At 38.8% G+C, this 19805-nt stretch overlaps 1 protein-coding gene across 5 annotated transcripts in view; it reads right to left on the bottom strand.

The window, feature by feature from the left end:
* The window catches only part of TMEM108 (transmembrane protein 108), a 365980-nt gene that overhangs the window by 228804 nt on the left and 117371 nt on the right, over positions 1-19805 (bottom strand). Inside the window, exon 1 of one of the 5 annotated variants that reach the window (XM_084989749.1) lies at positions 15856-15912. The exons of the other annotated variants lie outside the window; for them this stretch is intronic. The gene's annotated coding sequence lies outside the window, so the exon portion shown is untranslated. Of the gene's footprint in view, positions 1-15855; positions 15913-19805 lie in introns of those variants that run through there. 5 annotated transcript variants of the gene reach the window in all.

The raw sequence follows: 19805 nt of genomic DNA, 5'->3' as shown, positions 1-19805 counted from the left end.
CTGGGAGCGTTTCCTCTAATCTCTCTGCTTTAAATCTGCTATTTGGATTTTTGCCTTGTCAATGTCTTAAAACTTTGAATTTTCTCTCATCACCTTTGCTTTGCCTTGGTTTAGTTTCCCAGCCTCCTCCCAGGTGGCTGTTGCATTCATGGCCTGATAAGCAGTCAGAGCGTAAATAATGCATCTAATCATGTCACTCCACTGCTTTAAACCTCCCCCAACTCTCTGTTGCCTTCGGTTTGGCATTTAAGGCTCTCTACAACCCACCAGCTAGCTAGCTAACCTCTCCAGCTCCATCTGACACCCACCTGCTCCTAAGCTCCAGCCTGCTGTGCTGATGAATGTTTCATGACCATGCCCATAGCCCCTGTACTTCATGTCTAATGAGGCCTTTCCTGAGATGTCCCCCACCCCGTGCTCCTTATACTCAGCCTCCCCTCTCTGTGCTCTCAACACTTTGTCCTGATCTTGAGTTTTGTACCTAAGTGTCCTGCAATTATGTACTTTATGGGAGTGTTTCTTATTCATTTCTATATCACTGATATGTAGTACAGAATTCACTACTAAAAAAAGACTCATTAAGAGAAATTCTAAAGGATACACTTCAGAAAGAAGGAAAATGAATCCAGATGGAAACTTTGAAATGGAATAGAGTAATAAGGGAAAATAATGAAAAATAGATGGATAAAACCAAGGAAACTTTACTTAAAACTATAAGAAAAATGTGTAATTTGTGGAGGAAAAATAAGGAGGCTGAGGAGAGGTAAGTCTTTGAAATTTGGAGCATAAGTGGTAACATATTCATTAAATAGAAACTTTTTAAAGTATGTCTGCTAAAACAGCAAGAACAGATACTAAGGAGTAGACATAAAGCATATAACCTCCAAAGAAACAGGGGGAAAACTGGAGTGGGAAAAATTTTTCAATTCAAAAGATAGCAAGAAGGGTAGAATGGGAAATAGAAAACATTCACAAAAATAAATAATTACAGTGATAAAAGTAAATTTAAATTATCATCAATTGCAACAAATGTAAAAGATCCCACTTTCTAATTGAAAGTAAGTATCTTCAGACTGAGTAAACAAAAATCTCCCTATATGTCGCTTGTAAAAGACGTATCTAAAACATGAAACAATGCACACACAGAAGAGTTATAAATCTGTATGGATCTATTAATATTATCTGAAAACATGCAAAGCCAAAACTGACATGATGATTAGAGAAATGGACAAATCACTACTGATTACAGAGAGGAATTGCAATATAATTTTCTTAGTAATTGGCAGTTTCAGCAAATAAAAATCAGTAAGGATTAAATTGGTACAACCACTATGGAAAACAGTATGGAGGTACCTCAGAAAACTAAATATAGAACTACCATGATTCAGCAATCCTATTCCTAGGCATATATCCAGACAAAACTTTCATTCAAAAAGATACATGCACCTATGTTCATTTCAGCTCTAATAACAATAGCCAAGACATGGAAACAACCTAAATGTCCAAGGACAGATGAGAGGATTGAGAAGATGTGGTACATGTACACAATGGAATACTACTCAGCTATAAAAAAGAACAAAAGAATGCCATTTGCAGCAACATGGATAGAACTAGAGATTGTCACACTAAGTGAACTAAGTCAGAAAGAGAAAGACAAATACCGTATGATATCACTTATATCTGGAATCAAAAATATGGCACACATGCACACCAGTCAGAATGGCCATCATTAATAAGTCCACAAATAACAAAGGCTGGAGAGGGTATAGAAAAAAGGAAATTCTACTACACTGTTGTTGGGAATGTAAATTGGTACAACCACTATGGAAAAAATATGGAGGTATCTCAGAAAACTAAATATAGAACTACCATATGACCAAGTAATCAACCTATTATACAGCACAAATGAAACTTTCCACAGAAAAGAAATTCATGGACTTGGAGAACAGACTTGTGGTTGCCAAGGAGGAGGGAGTGGAATGGACTGGGAATCTGGGGTTAATACATGCAAATGATTGCATTTAGAATGGATAAGCAATGAGATCCTGCTGTATAGGACTGGGAACTATATCTAGTCACCTGTGATGGAGCATGTTGGAGGATAAAGTGAGGAAAAGAATATATATGTGTGTGTGACTGGGTCACTTTGCTGTACAGTAGAAATTTGACAGAACACTGTAAACCAACTAATGGGTCACTTTGCTGTACAGTAGAAATTTGACAGAACACTGTAAACCAACTAAAACAGAAAAAAATAAAAATAAATAAATAAAATAAAATATGGCACAAACGAACCTATCTATAGAACAGAAACAAACTCATGGACATAGAGAACAGACTTGTGATTACCAAGGCGGATGGGGAGGGAGTGGGATGGACGGGGAGTTTGGGGTTAGTAGATGCAAACTATTGCATTTGGAGTGGATAAGCAATAAGGTCCCACTGTATAGCACAGGGAACTATATCAATTACTTGTGATGGAACATGATGGAGGATATATACATATAACTGGGTCACCTTGCTATATAGCAGAAATTGTCAGAACATTGTAAATCAACTATAATAAAAATTTTACAAAATCAGTAAGGATAAGATTTAAACAAAGTGAATATGACAATAAAGTGAGCCACATGAATTTGTTTCCTAATGTATATAAAAGTGATGTTTATACTATACTGTAGTCTAAGTGTGTAATAAGATCAGGTCTAAAAAAACAAAGTACATATCTTAATTTTAAAATACTTTATTGTTAAAAAATGTTACCATCATCTGACCCTTCAGTGCATCCTAATCTCTTTGCTGGTGGAGGGTCTTCCCTTGATGTTGATGGCTGCTGACTGATCAGGTGGTTGCCTGAGGCTGGGATGACTATGGCAATTTCTTGAAATAAGACAACAATGAAGTTCACCACCTGGATGGACTCCTACATTCATAATCTCTCTGTAACATGTTTGATAGAATTTTACCCACATAACTTTCAAAATTGAAGTCAATCCTCTCAAAACCTGCCAATGCTTTATCAACTAGGTTTATGCAATATTCTAAATCCTTTGATGTCATTTCAAAAATCTTCATAGCCTCTTTACCAGGAGTAGACTCCATCTCAAGAAACCATTTTCTCTTCTGATCCAAAAGCAGCAACTCCTCATCTGTTTAAGTTTTATCATGATGTGGCAGCAATTCAGTCATATCTTCACACTCCACTTCAAATTCTAATTCTCCTACTATTTCCACCACATCTGCACACTTTATTTGCTGAAGTCTTGAACTCCTCAAAGTCATCCATGAGGGTTGGAATCAACCTCTTCTAAACTGTTCATCTTAATATTTTGACCTCTTCTCATAAATCACAAATGTTCTTAATGGCATCTAGAACGATGAATCCTCTCCAGAAGGTCTTCCATTTATTTTGCCCAGATACACCAGAAGAATCACTCTCTATGGCAGCTACAGCCCTATGAAATGCATTTTTTTGTCTTTTCGTCTTTTTTCTAGGGCCACACCGGCGGCATATGGAGGTTCCCAGGCTAGGGGTCTAATTGAAGCTGTAGCCACCAGCCTATGCCAGAGCCACAGCAATGCGGGATCTGAGCCATGTCTGTGACCTACACCGCAGCTCACGGCAACACCAGATCCTTAACCCACTAAGCGAGGCCAGGGATAGAAGCCACATCCTCATGGTTCCCAGTAAGATTCGTTTCTGCTGCACCATGATGGGAACTCCAGAAATGCACTTCTTTTTTTTTTTTTTTTTTTATTTTCCCACGGTACAGCAAGGGGGTCAGGTTATCCTTACATGTATACATTACAATTACATTTTTTCCCCCACCCTTTCTTCTGTTGCAACATGAGTATCTAGACATAGTTCTCAATGCTATTCAGCAGGATCTCCTTGTAAATCTATTCTAAGTTGTGTCTGATAAACCCAAGCTCCCGATCCCTCCCACTCCCTCCCCCTCCCATCAGGCAGCCACAAGTCTCTTCTCCAAGTCCATGATTTTCTTTTCTGAGGAGATGCAGAAATGCATTTCTTAAGTAAGCCTTGAAATTACTCCTTGATTCATAGGCAAGAGAATGGATAATGCGTTAGCAGGCATGTAAAGAACATTAATTTCTTTGTACATCTCCATCAGAGCTCTTGGGTGACCAGGTGCATTGTCAATGAACAGTCATATTTTTAAAGGAATCTTATTTTCTGACTAGTAGGTCTCAACAGTGGGCTTAAAATATTCACTAAACTATGTTTTAAATAGATGTGCTGTCATCCAGGCTTTGTTGGCCATTTCTAGAACACATGTAGAGTAGATTTAGCATAATTCTTAAGGGCTCTAAGATTTGGGAAATGGTAAATGAGCCCTGGCTTTAACTTAAAGCTACATCCTTCATTATACTAGCCCCTAACAAGAGAGTCAGCCTGTCCTTTGAAACTCTGAAGTCAGGCACTCACTTCTCCTCTCCAGCTATGAAAGTCTTAGATGACATCTTCCTCCAATAGAAGGCTGTTTTCTCTACTTTGGAAATCTGTTGTTTAGGTTCATTAACTACTGAGCCACGATGGGAACTCTATGGTTTTTGGTTTCCTAATGCATATGAAAGTTATACTGGAGTTCCCATTGTGGCGCAGCGGAAACGAATCTGTCTAGTATCCATGAGGTTGCAGGTTCAATCCCTGGCCTCATTCAGTGGGTTAAGGATCCGGCATTGCCATGAGCTGTGGTGTAGGTTGCAGATTCGTCTTGGATCCCACGTTGCTGTGGCTGTGTCGTAGGCTGGCATCTACAGCTCCGATTGGACCCCTAGCCTGGAAACTTCCATATGCCGAAGATGCGGCCCTAAAAGACAGAAAAAAAAAAAGTTATACTTAACACCATACTATAAAGTATGCAATAGTATTATATCTAAAAAAAAAAAACTAAAATCAATGTACATGTCTTGATGAAAACTTATTGCTAAAAAATGCTATCCATTGTCTGAGCCATCAGTGAATCATAATCTTTTTGTCAGTGGAGGGTATTGGTTCAATGTTGATGGCTGCTGACCAATCAGGGTGGTGGTTGCCTATGGCTGGGGTGGCTGTGGCAATTTTTTTTTCTTTAACTCAGTGAATTTTATTACGTTTATAGTTGTACAACGATCATCACAATGTGGCAATTTCTTAAACTAAGACAACAATGAAGTTTGCCACATCGATTGACTCTTCCTTTCATGAACCATTTCTCTGTAGCTTTGCTGTTTGATAGCATTTTTCCCATAGTAGAACGTCTTTCAAAGTTGGAGTGAAACTTCTTAAGCCCTGTTGCTGCTTTATCAAATAGGTTTATGTAATCCTTTATTGTGATTTCAACAATCTTCACAGCATTTGCACCAAGAGCCGAGTCCATCTTAAGAAACAATTCTCTTTGCTCATCCATAAGCAGCAACTCCTTTCCTGTTAAAGTTTTATCATGAGATGGCAGCAAGTCAGTCACATCTTCAGGCTCCACTTCTAATTCTAGTTCTCTTGCTATTTCCACGACATCTGTGCACTTTATCCACTAAAGTCTTGAACCCCTCAAAGTCATCTACGAGGGGTGGAATCATCTTCTTCCAAACTCCTGTCCATGTTGATGTTTTGATGTCTTCCTATGAGTCATAAATGTCATTAATGGCATCTAGAATGATGACTCCCCTCTAGAAGTTTTTCAGTTGACTGCCCAGATCCTTCAGAGGAATCACTACATATGGCAGTTTTGGCCTTATTATTCCTTTAATAATAAGACTTGAAATTCAGAATGACTCCTTGATCCATGGGCTGTAGAATGGGTATTATGTTAGCAGACATGTATACATTAATCTCCTGGTACATCTCCATCAGAGCTCTTGGGTGACCAGGTGCATTGTCAATGAGCATTCATATTTTGAAAGGAATCTTTTTCTTTCTGAGCAGAAGGTCTCAATAAAAAAAAAGCGGGCTTAAAATATTCAGTAAACCATGTTGTAAACAGACGTGCTGTCATCCAGGCTTTGTTGTTCAATTTTTAGAGCACACACAGAGTAGATTTAGCATAATTCTTAAGAGCCATAGGATTTTGGATATGGTAAATGAGCACTGGCTTCAGCTTCAGAGTCATGAGCTGCATTAGCACCTAACAAGAGAGTCAGTCTGTCCTTTAAGCTTTCAAGCCAGGATTTGACCTCTCCTCTCCAGCTAAAATCCTAGATGGAAACTTCTCATCCAATAGAAGGCTGTTTTGTCTACTTGAAAATCTGTTGATTAGTGTAGCCACCTTCATTAATGATCTTAGCTAGGTCTTCTGGATAACTTGCTACAGCTTCTACATCAACACTTGCTGCTTCATCTTGCACTTTTATGCTACAGGGATAGCTTCTTTCTTTAAACCTCTCATATTTTCAAAATCTTCTCTTGCAGTTTCCTCATCTCTCTCAGTTTTCAGAGAATTGAAGAGAGTTAGGACCTTGCTCTCGATTAGGCTTTGGCTTAAGGGAATGTTTTGACTGGTTTGATTGTCTATCCAGACCACTAAAACTTTCTCTGTATTAGCAATAAGACTATTTGCTTTCTCATCATTCATGTATTCACTGGAGGAGCACGTTCAGTTTCTTTCAACAACTTTTCCTTTGCAGTCACAGCATAGCTAACTGTTTGGTACAAGAGGCCAAGCTATCAGCCTATCTCAGTTTTTGACACACCTTCCTCACTAAACTTAATCATTTTAGCCTTTGATTTAAAATAAGAGATGGGCAACTCTTCCTTTCACTTGAACACTTAGAGGCAACTGTAGGACTATTAACTGGCCAAGTTTCAATATTGTTCTGTCTTAGGGAATACAGAAGCCCAAGGAGAGGGAGAGAGGGAAACAGCCAGTTGGAGAAGCAGTCAGAACACACACAACAGTTATTACGTTCCCTGTCTTTTATGAGTGCAGTTCCTGGCTGCCCCAAAACAATTACGATAGTAACAGGAAAGATCACAGTTCACGACAACAAACATAATAATAATTTAAAAGTTTGAAATATTGCCAGAATTACTACACTGTGACACAAAGACACTACGTGAGCAAGTGTTTTTGGAAGAACGGCACTGATACAATTGTTTGACACAGAATTGCCACAAACCTTTAATTTGTAAAAAGAAAAAAAAAAAAAAAACCCACAGTATCTATGAAGTACAATACAGTGAGGCGTGAGGCACCATGAAACAAGGTCTACCAGTAATGAAGTTTAGCAAATCTGACTTTCACAAAACCAACATGTAGAAATCAACTGCATGTCTATGCTTAGCAATAATCAAAATAATACCATTAACAACAGCAACAAAAATATAAAGGACCTAGGAATACAGCTGGAACCTTGAGCAACACGAGGGTCAGGGGCACTAACACCCAAGCAGTTGAAAGTTCATATATCACTTTACATTTGACCCTTTATATCCACAATTCCATATCTTCAAATTCAACCAACTGCAGATTGTGTAGTGCTGGGACTCATATTTATTGGGAAAAAAATCCATTTATAAGTGGACCTGCACAATTCAAACCCATGTTACTTAAGGGCCAACTGTAAAACTAACAAAAGATGTGCAAGTCTTTTATATGAAATATTTTTAATTGAAGTGAAAAGAATTGTGTGAAGGTTCAAACAAAGGATTTGACTATAGATATGGTAACACTATAAAGGAAAGAAAGGGGATGCTTAGCACAAAAGTCAAGACGGTTTGATCTTCAGGGTGTAACTGGAAGGTGATGGTTTACTTCTTAACTTGGATGCTATGTACACAGGTTTTCATGTTTTTAATTCTTTAAGCTGTACCTATACATTTTATATTCCTTTTTTTTTTTTTTTTTGTCTTTTTAGAGCCATACCCACGGCATATGAGAGTTCCCAGGCTAGGAGTCAAATCAGAGCTGTAGCTGCAGGCCTATACCACAGCCACAGCAACCGCAGGATCCGCATCTGTGACCAACACCAGAGCTCACTGCAATGCCAGATCCTTAACCCACTAAGTGAGAAGAGGGATCAAACCTGCATCCTCATGGATACTAGCCAGGTTCATTCTGTTGAACTACAATAGGAACTCACTATATTCTTTTTTTATATGGATGAAATATTTTACAGTTTGAAAAAAGGTCTAGAACATAGTCAAGTTAATGCAAAAAGTACCTAAGTCTGTGGTGTGCCATGACACAGGATTCCTACATTTTATAAGAAAAATCTATACATAGAACTTCCATATGACCCTGCAATCCCACTCTTGGGCATCTATCCGGACAAAGCTCTACTTAAACGAGACACATGCACCCTCATGTTCATTGCAGCATTATTCACAATAGCCAGGACATGGAAACAATCCAAATGTCTATTGACAGAGGATTGGATTAGGAAGATGTGGTATATATACACAATGGAATACTACTCAGCCATAAAAAAGGATGACATAATGCCATTTGCAGCAACATGGATGGAACTAGAGAATCTCATCCTGAGTGAAATGAGCCAGAAAGACAAAGACAAATACCATATGATATCACTTATAACTGGAATCTAATATCCAGCACAAATGAACATCTCCTCAGAAGAGAAAATCATGGACTTGGAGAAGAGACTTGTGGTTGCCTGATGGGAGGGGGAGGGAGTGGGAGGGATCGGGAGCTTGGGCTTATCAGACACAACCTAGAATAGATTTACAAGGAGATCCTGCTGAATAGCATTGAGAACTATGTCTAGATACTCATGTTGCAACAGAAGAAAGGGTGGGGGAAAAAACTGTAACTGCAATGTATACATCTAAGGATGACCTGACCCCCTTGCTGTACAGTGGGAAAATAAAAAAAAAATTAAAAAAAAAAAAAAGCTGGAAAGAAGATACAAGTTTTGTAAACTTTGATAAATGTCTTGAAATAGTCATTTCATCTCCAAAAGAAGATGGAGTAAAATGCTAGAATAAACTCCTTCAAGAAACATTCAATTTCAAGTACAATTGTCTCCACTTTTTAGGTTTAAATGGAAAAGTTTCTAGGCAAAGGTGTTCACATAAACATTCAGCCGTTTACCACTGCATGCAAGGAAGAAAAGCAGAAATATGATGACAATTCAGGAACATTAAACAGGCATCGACTCAATGATGGAAAATTCAGGGAAAGTCAACTATCTACCTCATTAGCCAAATCCACTCGTGTTTTCCAAGTAATTTGTTTCTAACAGTGGAGAGAGTGCCAACATTTTGCAGATGATTTACTTTTTTGAAAAGTGTAAATTACATTGGGTTAAATTATAGAGAAATAAGTTATATTTCACTTGTATAACAATATGCTCCCCTTGGGTGGGAGAGAAATGCCCTGAGATACATCTGGCTTGGCCACTGGCATATAACCCGCAGCGGGCTCATCTGTGTAGCAGACTGTATTTTCCAAAAATGGCCACTGAAGTATTTCCAGTTCCATAAGCTCTTCCAGAAACTTTCCACTTTCCTATCAAGAGATAAAATCTATTTCCACTCCTACTGAACCTGAGCAGCCTCTGTAACTGCCTCAATGAACAGTATTCTTATACTACGGGGATGCTGTACGATTTCTTAGGGTGGGTCATAAAATATAAGGTTCCTGCCTGACTTTTTCTCTTGGGTCATGTGCTTTGAGAGCACTGAGATAGCACAGAAGAAGTCTGGCTACCCTACAGCAGTTTTGCTGGAGAGACCACAAAGAAAGAGAGATGCTGCAGGAGTGTAGCTGTTCCAGTCTTCCCAGCCTTCGCTCCAGACATGTGAATGAGTGAGCTTCAGAGGATTGAAGCCTCCAAGCTAACCCAGCTGAGAGATGAACAGTCTCCACTAAGCCTTGCCCAAATTGCAGATCTGTGAGCAAAATAACTATTGTTGTTGCTTTAAGATACTAACTTTGTTGTGTAGCATTAGATAACTGCTGTCATTAGTGTCTATGGGAAGGACAGTGAATGCAAATGTCACCCTCTCATGTACCCAAAGGATAAAAGACTGAGAACCATCAACCCAAACAACACAGCTTCTTAAAAACCAAAATGACGGTATGGTATTTCACTCAAAAAGTAGCAAGCACCACCTCTGAAAGTTAAATCTGATTTAGGATTACACCTTTCGTTACTGATCAAGGATGCAGATTAGTGGATATCTTTATTTGTAAAAATTTTCCTTAATATTTTTGCTTTTAGTATGATCTTGAGAGGCAGGTTAACAACCCTTGCTTATAAATGAAATTTATTCAGTGACTGTAACTCCCTTTCCTTTTGGTCTATTTATGCTGGTATCTACAACCTGGCATCACGGGTCCTCCTGAAACTCAGTGGAACAAAAATGAAATCACTGCTGCTGGATATTAGTGGAATTAGTGGAAAGCAATCAGATTTTAGAGCCAAATAAAATCCCTGCTCACTTACTATGTGACCCTAGGCAAGCGACATAACTTTCCCGAGTCCTTTTATTGATCTGTAAAATGGAAATAATATGTATCTATTTTGTAGGGTGGTTACAGAATTAAATGAACCAACACATAAAAAATACTTAACCATGCCTCGTACACCTAATAGGCAATCAATAAGTTTCCTTTCCTTAACACCTGTGGTTTGTTTGTTTGTTTTAACTGAATGACAGGCTAAAAGAGTATGAAGGTCCTAGGTTTACTCAGCCACAGCAGCCCTCCAGAAAAAGTGAGGCTCAGCTTCCTATCTATGAGTGCTGCTCCCACACTTGGAAAGTGGGCCTCCAACCCACGCAGGGACCTTCAACAGAAGCACTTCACTGGGGCCCTCTGTTCTGCTTTGTTATAATTGTTGTTTAAATGCAGAGCAAATTTAACTCTGCATTCCAGCTACTGCTTTTTCCTTTGTTTTCATGCATCTTCAGCAACAAAGAACTGACTAGATAGATAGATACAAACATATAACTTCCAAAGATCTTTAATAGAAAAGTTGGGATTAAGTGATTCACAAAGCACCACAGTCAAGGACCATCATTTTAGAAGTTACCTTTGGAGGAGACTGCTGGGCTATGATGGTCTTTGTTGCACTAGGGGTTGGCCTTCATGTAATATACAAGACACACACACACACACACACACACACACACACACACACACACACTCATTCATTACCTCTCCTCCAACCACCCATTATCAAATAAAAGAGAAACCTCTCTTGATTTCACTTCCTTCTCTGGCTGTCTCCTATTTTCTCTTTGCCTTTATAACGATATTCCTTGTGCATCCCAGTGCATCTCCTTTCATTATTAGACTTCCTTCCCCACTACATCACCAAAATTGCTCCTTTGAATGTCCTCTAAGTTGCTAAATCTGAAGGTCAGTTCACAGTGTTGATCTTATTTGATCCAATCACAACATTTTCTTTTTCTTTTTTTAGAACTTTTTTCATCTTTATTGACGTATTAACTGACTTATATGTATCTATAAAGTATACAATAGGCTAACTTCATATAAGTATATATTGAGAAATGATTACCACAGTAAGTAAGGTTGGTTAACATCTCCATTCCCTCACATAATTACCTTTTTCATTTAGAGGCCAGTGGGGGGACTTTATGCCATAGAGATGCCTGAGTTGAATCACTGATCAGTTATAAACTGGCAACCCAGGGGTTTTAGAGGTTTTGGCCAGTAACCTCAAAAATATGAGCAGACAAAATAAATGATACTATAGAGAAAAACAGAAGCAGCCATCATTCTGGATAACTTTATCTGGTTCTCGCTTAGCCTCTAAGTGCATAAATGAAGTTCTTGTGCGGACAGAGAACATGACTGAGACCTGCCTCCCATTTGCTACATGATATCAGGAAGTGACTTTGCAGGCCTCTGGTTCTTCATCTGGGGAGCTGTGGGATTAGCTGAGATGATCAAAACATGTGATGGGTGAGAGGGCTCTCAAGGCCACCTGGTCTAACACTCTCACTTGACAGGTGAGAAGTGAGGCCTAGAGCGAGCCAGGGGCTTTCTTGATGTCACACCTCTCACAGCTCATAGACTAGGGATGGACATCCAAGGTTTCTTTGCTGTCACTGTTACTCATTTCTCAAAGCCCTATTTAAAATTATTTGCTCCCGATGGTAATGAGGAAGGCGCACACCTGCATTTCTACTCAGATTAACTCAAAATGACTTAACAGATTGAACATTTCCTAATTTCTGAGCTAGCTTTCTTGTCAAAGGAGGATTTGGCTGACATACTGTTCTATTTTTCACTTTGTATATTCCAGGACACAAAGGGTGAATTTCAACACTGTAATCAGTGACACCCCTCCAAAGTGGCAGGTGCCCAATAAGAACTATTGAACTCTGAGCTCTAAAAACTCCTGGTGATGGGGTCTATATACTGTGTGCCAAACAAGGGAATGACCCTAGCAAAGTGCAAGGCAAAAACTTCTGGCAAGGCTAAGGGGGTAAGTCCTTCATCTTTCAAGACATTCTGTTCTCCCTTACCTACATATTTCTTAATTACTCTTAAGCAAAAGAGAGGTTCTTAAAGATTAACAGATCTGATCATACACAAGTGACCACACTGAAGAACCATGATTTGCCCAAAGAAAAATACTTGAACAAGTAGATAAGAAGGTGAGCTTTACTGGCTCAGCCACTCTAGCAATCTGGAGCAAGGGACAGAAGAGGAAAAATTTTTTTTCAAAGTAACATAAATCAAACACTGTAACCTTAATTAAGACCTAAACTGGAATTTGAACAATTGAATCCTTCACTAAGATAAATAGAAATAAGAGCCAAATATGGAAAATGAAACAATGAGAAAAATAAAGGCAGGCCTATAACCAGGAAATGCACTGATGTAATGGAAATGAGCCTGCATGGAGCCTGAAGGAGGCACACTGTCAACCCTGGCATGTTTCTATCTGTTGTAAAGACAATGAGGGTCTATTTGGGAGCAAGGGCAGGCTCAGTACAGTCAACCAGATAGATAGCTCCTTGCCGGACAAGTTCTAATATAGCTTGAATGGAAATTTTCCTTTAAGAGTGTGAACTCTTTGTAGTTCTGTGCTTATTAAGTGAGATTCTCCATTAGAGTTCTTAGATGGGTCCTTCAATTTGAGGGATGTGGGAGTGAAGAAAGGAAGCTTGAGAAAAGCAGTCCTCTCAATGCTGTCCAGTATGGCAGCCACAGCTTGCCATATACGGCTACTAAGTGGTGGAAACATGGCTAGTGAGACAGAGAAACTGAATTTTATTTTAAATTTTAACTTTAGTTAAATTAAAGTGTAGAAATAGACACTGATTCAGTTATTGGAAGACTGATATGCAATGTTTGGAACCAACTGGGTATGTGAATCCACTTTTTCAACTGTAGATTTTTTTTTTTTTTGTCTTTTTGCCATTTCTAGCGCCACTCCCACGGCATATGGAGGTTCCCAGGCTAGGGGTCGAATCAGAGCTGTAGCCACCAGCCTACACCAGAGTCACAGCACTGTGGGCTCTGAGCCGCATTTGCAACTTACACCACAGCTCACGGCAACGCTGGATCCTTAACCCACTGAGCAAGGCCAGGGATCGAACCCGCAAACTCATGGTTCCTAGTCGGATTCATTAACCACTGAGCCACGATGGGAACTTCCTCAACTGTAGATTTTAATCTAAATACGGATGATGTGTTTTTTGTGAAAATTTACTGTCCAAATTGAGATGCACTGTCAGTGAAAAATGTACACTGGGTTTCAAGACTTAATATGAAAAATGCAAAATATCTCATTAATAATGTTTTCTTCCTGTTAAAATGGTAATTTTGGTATATGTTTGGTTAAATATATTAAACTTAATTTTACCTATTTCCTTTTACACTTAAGCAGCTACTAATAGATTTATAATTACATAGGGGAGTTCCTGCTGTGCTGCAGTGGGTTAACAATCTGACTGCAGCAGCTCAGGTCACTGTGGAGGCATGGGTTCAACCCCTGGCCTAGCACAGTGGGTTAAAGGATCCAGCATGGCTGCAGCTATGGTGCAGTTTGCAGGTATGGCTCAGATTTAATCACTGGCTTGGGAAGTTCCATATGCCGTGGGTGCAGCCATGAAATAAAAAATAATAAAACAACAGAGAAGGCTTGGAGTTCCCATTGTGGCTCAGTGGTTAACGAATCCGACTAGGAACCATGAGGTTGTGGGTTCGATCCCTGGCCTTGCTCAGTGGGTTAAGGATCCGGCATTGCCGTGAGCTGTGGTATAGGTCAGGTCACTCAGATTCCGCTTTGCTGTGGCTCTGGCATAGGCCAGTGGCTACAGCTCCGATTCGACCCCTAGCCTGGGAATCTCCATATGCTGCGGGAGCGGCCTAGAAAAGGCAAAAAGACAAAAAAAAAAAAAAAAAAAAAAGAAGGCTTATACTTGAGGTTCAGGTTATATTTTTGTTGGACAGTGCTGTTCTAGATTCTAGAGGGTCTAGATAAGAATATTATTTCAAAAAATATTATAACCACTATACATTTTGGCTTCTTGGTCAAAATTAAAACTAGCAAAAAGTTATATCATCTGAAGAGCCCAAAGGTAGTCTTTATAATTTCACCCTCTCAGTAAACTAAAATTTGACATTTAGATTACAAATCTGCCTCAGATTAATTTGTGTCAATCAACCAGCACCTGATCAATTAAAATAACAATAACACTAAAATTGCAGATCAAGAAACATTGAAAGTAGTGAGCTCTGAAACAGAACACAGTAAACCCTAATCTGGGTCCCATGGAATCTTCTGTGTTTATACATCATTATAATTCAAATATTTGATAATAAATACCACATTCTTATTAGTTTTCTACATGACTCCAAAAAGAAACCACATTAAAAGTAAAGAAATAATTATACATAATCCCAATATACATATACATGCATATATTCTAAAAAAGAAACTACTTTAAATACCCTCTGAACATGAATCAAATATATGGCAAATGATAATAATTATATATACTTCATATGTACAACTAAAACTTTATCAAAGAAAGGTCCCCTTAAGATTTTAACCTAAAAAATAAAGATCTTTGACCTAATTCACTATGAAGAACTAAGCTCGTCATTATCACCACAGGCACCTTGGGATTATCCCCCAACCCCAGAAATAGTATTCAATGCTGGCAGCATCTAGGCTCACAACATTCCAGAGAGGCAAGCATTAGCTATCACCTCCATTCTAAGATTTGGTAATTGATCAATCACAGAGAAGTTAAATAGCACATTCAAGCTTCAACAACTGGAAAAGCTAAAAGCTGCTTATTTCCACTTGGACCCTTAACTGTCATTCTGGAAGCCGCCACCAATGTGTAAGGCACTCATTAACGGTAAGCCTGCCTCAGAGGGTCTCTAAGGTTTGATACCAGCAGCCCACGATTCGGTCAACTGCGCTTTTTTCCCCTATAAGAAGAGAACTTGATAAATATAGTAGCATACTTAACAAATCTTTAATCACTACTTTTGTTTTATGAATTAAAATAAAGATATATCTAGCATAATATACACATAAATTAAAAAATACCTTCAAATTAAGTATCTCGTCCCACTAAGTTTCACTATTTTAAATCTACACCTAATTTAAACCTGGATTTATTCCAGAATCTAATTTGAATTCTCCCTGACTTAATTCTAAATTATATCTTCTCCAACAGGTCTCAGGTCTTCAGAATAGCATAGGAGTTCATCACGTAATTATCCTTTCTCCTCCTTCCTGTTTTTAGCTTCAGAAACCATTAGTTTCACAGGGCTAGTATCTACAGTCTCACCAGCTGGGGCCTTTCTTCCCTTCACAGGATGCACTGTCTTTCTAGCTTTCTCACACCCTTACCCTTAGACAGCCTTGAGTTTTGCTCCTTCCCCCACAATGGCTTACCTGTGCTCCACCGCCCACTCTGGGCCTCCATCCCCAAGCAGAAAGAACCAAAGATGCAGCTTGCTCTCTCCACTCTGTGGTCTCCTTCCAATCAGGAAAACATTCCTATGGCAACCAACTTTCACCACAGTCTTACTCCCCCTTCCCTGAAAGTTCCCCATTTGCATGACAGACATTTGGCAAAGACATTGAATTACTTTAACTTGCTTAGCAACTACTGGCCTGTTCCAGCCCCTCTAAAGGGGCTTACCTTTTTTCTTTATCTTTTAGAATACATTTGGAGCTGGCAGGTTGGTTTTGGAAAGGGCAGCTGCCAAGACAGCCTCCTGGGGTACAGCCTGGAGCACACAGAGCTACTGGGCAAAATGTAGCCTCCTCCTTCCCAGGGTAAAATGTCCACATGCTCAAGGTGATGGGCCCAAAGTGGACAACTCTAAGGGCTCACTCTGGGCTAGCTCCAGGGAAATTTCAGTTCTTAGAGAACTGCAGATGTTGCTCATCCTCGGCTCTAAGAGTTGAATTGTTAGTATATTTGACTCCATTCAGAAAATCAGGTTTATCCATCCATTATGCTATGTACTTAGGATCCTCTTATTTGTTGATTTACTTACCAGACTAGCAACCAAATACTTTACCTTACCAATTGTCTATTACTCATTTAGGTACTTTTGGGATCAGAAACATAAGTAGTCCCAAATGACTGATCCCCATTTTCCTCCTCATTGACTTCGTTAGAGGCAATGAGTTACAGACTCAGTGACTATAACATAATTGGAGTGCACTAAAGTGAAGTACTTTCTCTGAGAATCTGTAGAGGTGAAGGAGTTTCAACAATGAATAAACAATGTTTCTCCTGCCTTTCTGCTGTTCTACTAATAGGATTTGGTGCTTCCCTGTTGTCCTTATAGAACAGAGGCCAACAGTGGGTGAAAGCTCCTAAAAGCAATTGACAAGATCATCAAGGCAGGTCCTGGAGGAAAACAAAAGCTACTGATTCCAGAAAGAAGGCAAGGCCACTAAAGCAAAAGGGGTTGTTGCCAATTTAGGCCAAGAATAGGACTTAAATTTGACATTAGTAAATACTTTTAATTCACTCTCATGACTTGACGAGGATAATTTTTGATCTAGAGATCCTATTTCAGTGAAAACACAAGTACTCAGTAAGTGTTTACTGAAGTAAAACATCATATACACTGTCAGTGGAAGTATAAGTTAATGCAGTGATTCTGGAGAACAATTTGGCACTATTTAGTGACACTAAAAATGAGCACACTTTCACTAGTAATTCCCTTGCTTTGAAGGTATCCTACAAATATATGTACTAAAAAAATGTAAAAAGAGGAGTTCCCACCATGGCTCAGCAGTTAACTAACCTGACTAGCATCCACAAGGATGCGGGTTCAATCCCTGGCCTCAGTCAGTGGGTTAAGGATCTAGCGTTGCTGTGAGCTATGGTGTAGGTCACAGTCGAGGCTCAGATCCCGCATTGCTGTGGCTCTGGTGTAGGCCGGCAGCTATAGCTCCAATTTGACCCCTAGCCTGGAAACCTCCATATGCCATGGGTGCTGCCCTAAAAAACAACAAGACAAAAAAAAAAAAAAAAGAAAAAACGTAAAAAGATATGTTTATTGCCCCATTGTTTGCAATGGGATAAATCTGGAAACACCCAAATGTCGGTAAATAGAACACAAGTTTGGAGTTCCCTGGTGGCTCAGTGAGTTAAGGATTAAGCCTTGTCACTGCTGTGGTGTAGGATTGATCCTTGGTCTTGGAACTTCTGTATGCCATGGGTGTAGCCAAAAAAATTAGAACCTAAGTTAAATTATGACATGCCAACACCATGGAATACTATACAGACATTAAAATGAGGGAGATCTATATGTATTGATATAGACAGATATCTAAGATATATTGCTAAGAAAAGCATACGGAAAAACAGAATCCATATCCATTTCCATACATACATATGGAAGTATAGATGCATGTTATTTATATGTGTACGTATGTATGTATATGTATATACATATGTTTATATGTGTGTTTTTAGATGAACATTAGATCATTTCTGGAAGAATTTGCAGAAATTTAACAGTAGATACCTTTAAATAATGATATTTAGGAATCAGAGAATAGGGAGGAAGACATTTTTTACTTTATACATTTTTAAAGTCCCCATTTTATTTATTTATTTATTTATTTTTTGTCTTTTTTTTTTTTTTGCTATTTCTTTGGGCTGCTCCCAGGCCATATGGAGGTTCCCAGGCTAGGGGTCAAATTGGAGCTGTAGCCACCGGCCTATGCCAGAGACACAGCAACGCGGGATCCGAGTCGCATCTGCTACCTACACCACAGCTCACGGCAACGCCGGATCGTTAACCCACTGAGCAATGGCAGGGACCAAACCCTCAACCTCATGGTTCCTAGTCAGATTTGTTAACCACTGTGCCATGATGGGAACTCCCCCATTTATTTTAAAACAAAGTCTTATTCAGACTTTAAAAATGTTAATAATTCATAATTGCTTTCATATTAATAGTATTTTTAATTTTTTAAATTGAAGCATACTTGATTTAATTGTTGTATCAATTTTTGCTATACAGCAAAGTGACAGTCATTCATTCGTGTGTGTGTGTGTGTATACACATTCTTTTTCTCATACGATATTCCATCATGTTCTATCACAAGTAATTTAGAATAGATAAGCAATTAAGTCTGCTGTATAGCACAGGGATTAACAGTATTTTTTTCAAAAAATAGAGACAGGAGGTATTTCTATCACTCAGGTTTACCATGTAACTAATACAAGAATCCCTCAAACCCACAGCTGTTGTGTTAAGTGAGAAACTACGCAAGTGGAAATAGCTGCTCACATAACTTGTTTATAAAGCTTGTACTCTAAAAAAATTTATTATAGTGGATTTACAATGTTCTATCAATTTCTGCTGTACAACAAAGTGACCAAGTCATACATATATATACATTATTCTCATATTATCTTCCACCATATTCCATCACAAGTGACTGGATATAGTTCCATGTTCTATACAGCAGGACCTCATTGCTTATCCACTCCAAATGCAATAGTTTGCATCTACCAACCCTAAACTCCCAATCCACCCCACTCCCTCCCCCTGCCCCTTGGCAATTACAGGTTTGTTCTCCATGTTCATGAGTTTGTTTCTTTTCTTTAGATAGGTTCATTTGTGCCATATATTAGATTCCACATACAAGTGATATATGGTATTTTTCCATCCCTTTCTAACTTACATCACTTAGTATGAGAATCTCTAGATCCAACCATGTTGCTGCAAATGGCATTATTTTGTTCTCTTTTATAGCTGAGTAGTATTCCATTGTGTATATGTACACATCTTAATCCATTCATCTGTTGATGGACATTTACAGTGTTTCCACGTCTTGGCTGCTGTAAATAGTGCTTCAATGAACATAGAGGTGGTGCATGCATCTTTTGGAATGAAAGTTTTGTCCAGATATATGCCCAGGAGTGGGATTGCTGGGTCATACAGTAGTTCGTTCTATATTTAGTTTTCTGAGATATCTCCAAACCTCCATACTATTTTCCATAGTGGTTGTACCAATTTATATTCCCACCAACAGTGTAGGAGGGTTCCCATTTCTCTACACTCTCTCTGGCATTTGTTATTTGTAGACTTATTAATGACAGTCATTCTGACTGATGTGAGGGGGTACCTCACTGTAGTTCTGATTTGCATTTCTCTAATAATTAGAGATGTTGAGCTTTTTTTTTTCATGTGCCTATTGGCCATCTGCATGTCCTCTCTGGAAAAATGTTTATTCGGGTCTTCTGCACATTTTTCAACTGGGTTCTTCATTGTTTTGCTACTGAAATGTATGAGTTTTGGAGTTCCTGTCATGGCTCAGTGGTAATGAACCTAATAACTATGAGGACATGAGTTTGATCCCTGGCC

Source organism: Sus scrofa, chromosome 13, assembly GCF_054392235.1.
Source record: "Sus scrofa isolate SSC_HxYL_T2T_F1_AM1 chromosome 13, Sscrofa_HxYL_maternal_Yorkshire_Landrace_v2.0, whole genome shotgun sequence".
Taxonomy (NCBI): Eukaryota; Metazoa; Chordata; class Mammalia; order Artiodactyla; family Suidae; genus Sus; species Sus scrofa.
The sequence above is the reverse complement of the archived record's forward strand: the minus strand, read 5'-3'. Positions and strand labels throughout refer to the sequence as shown.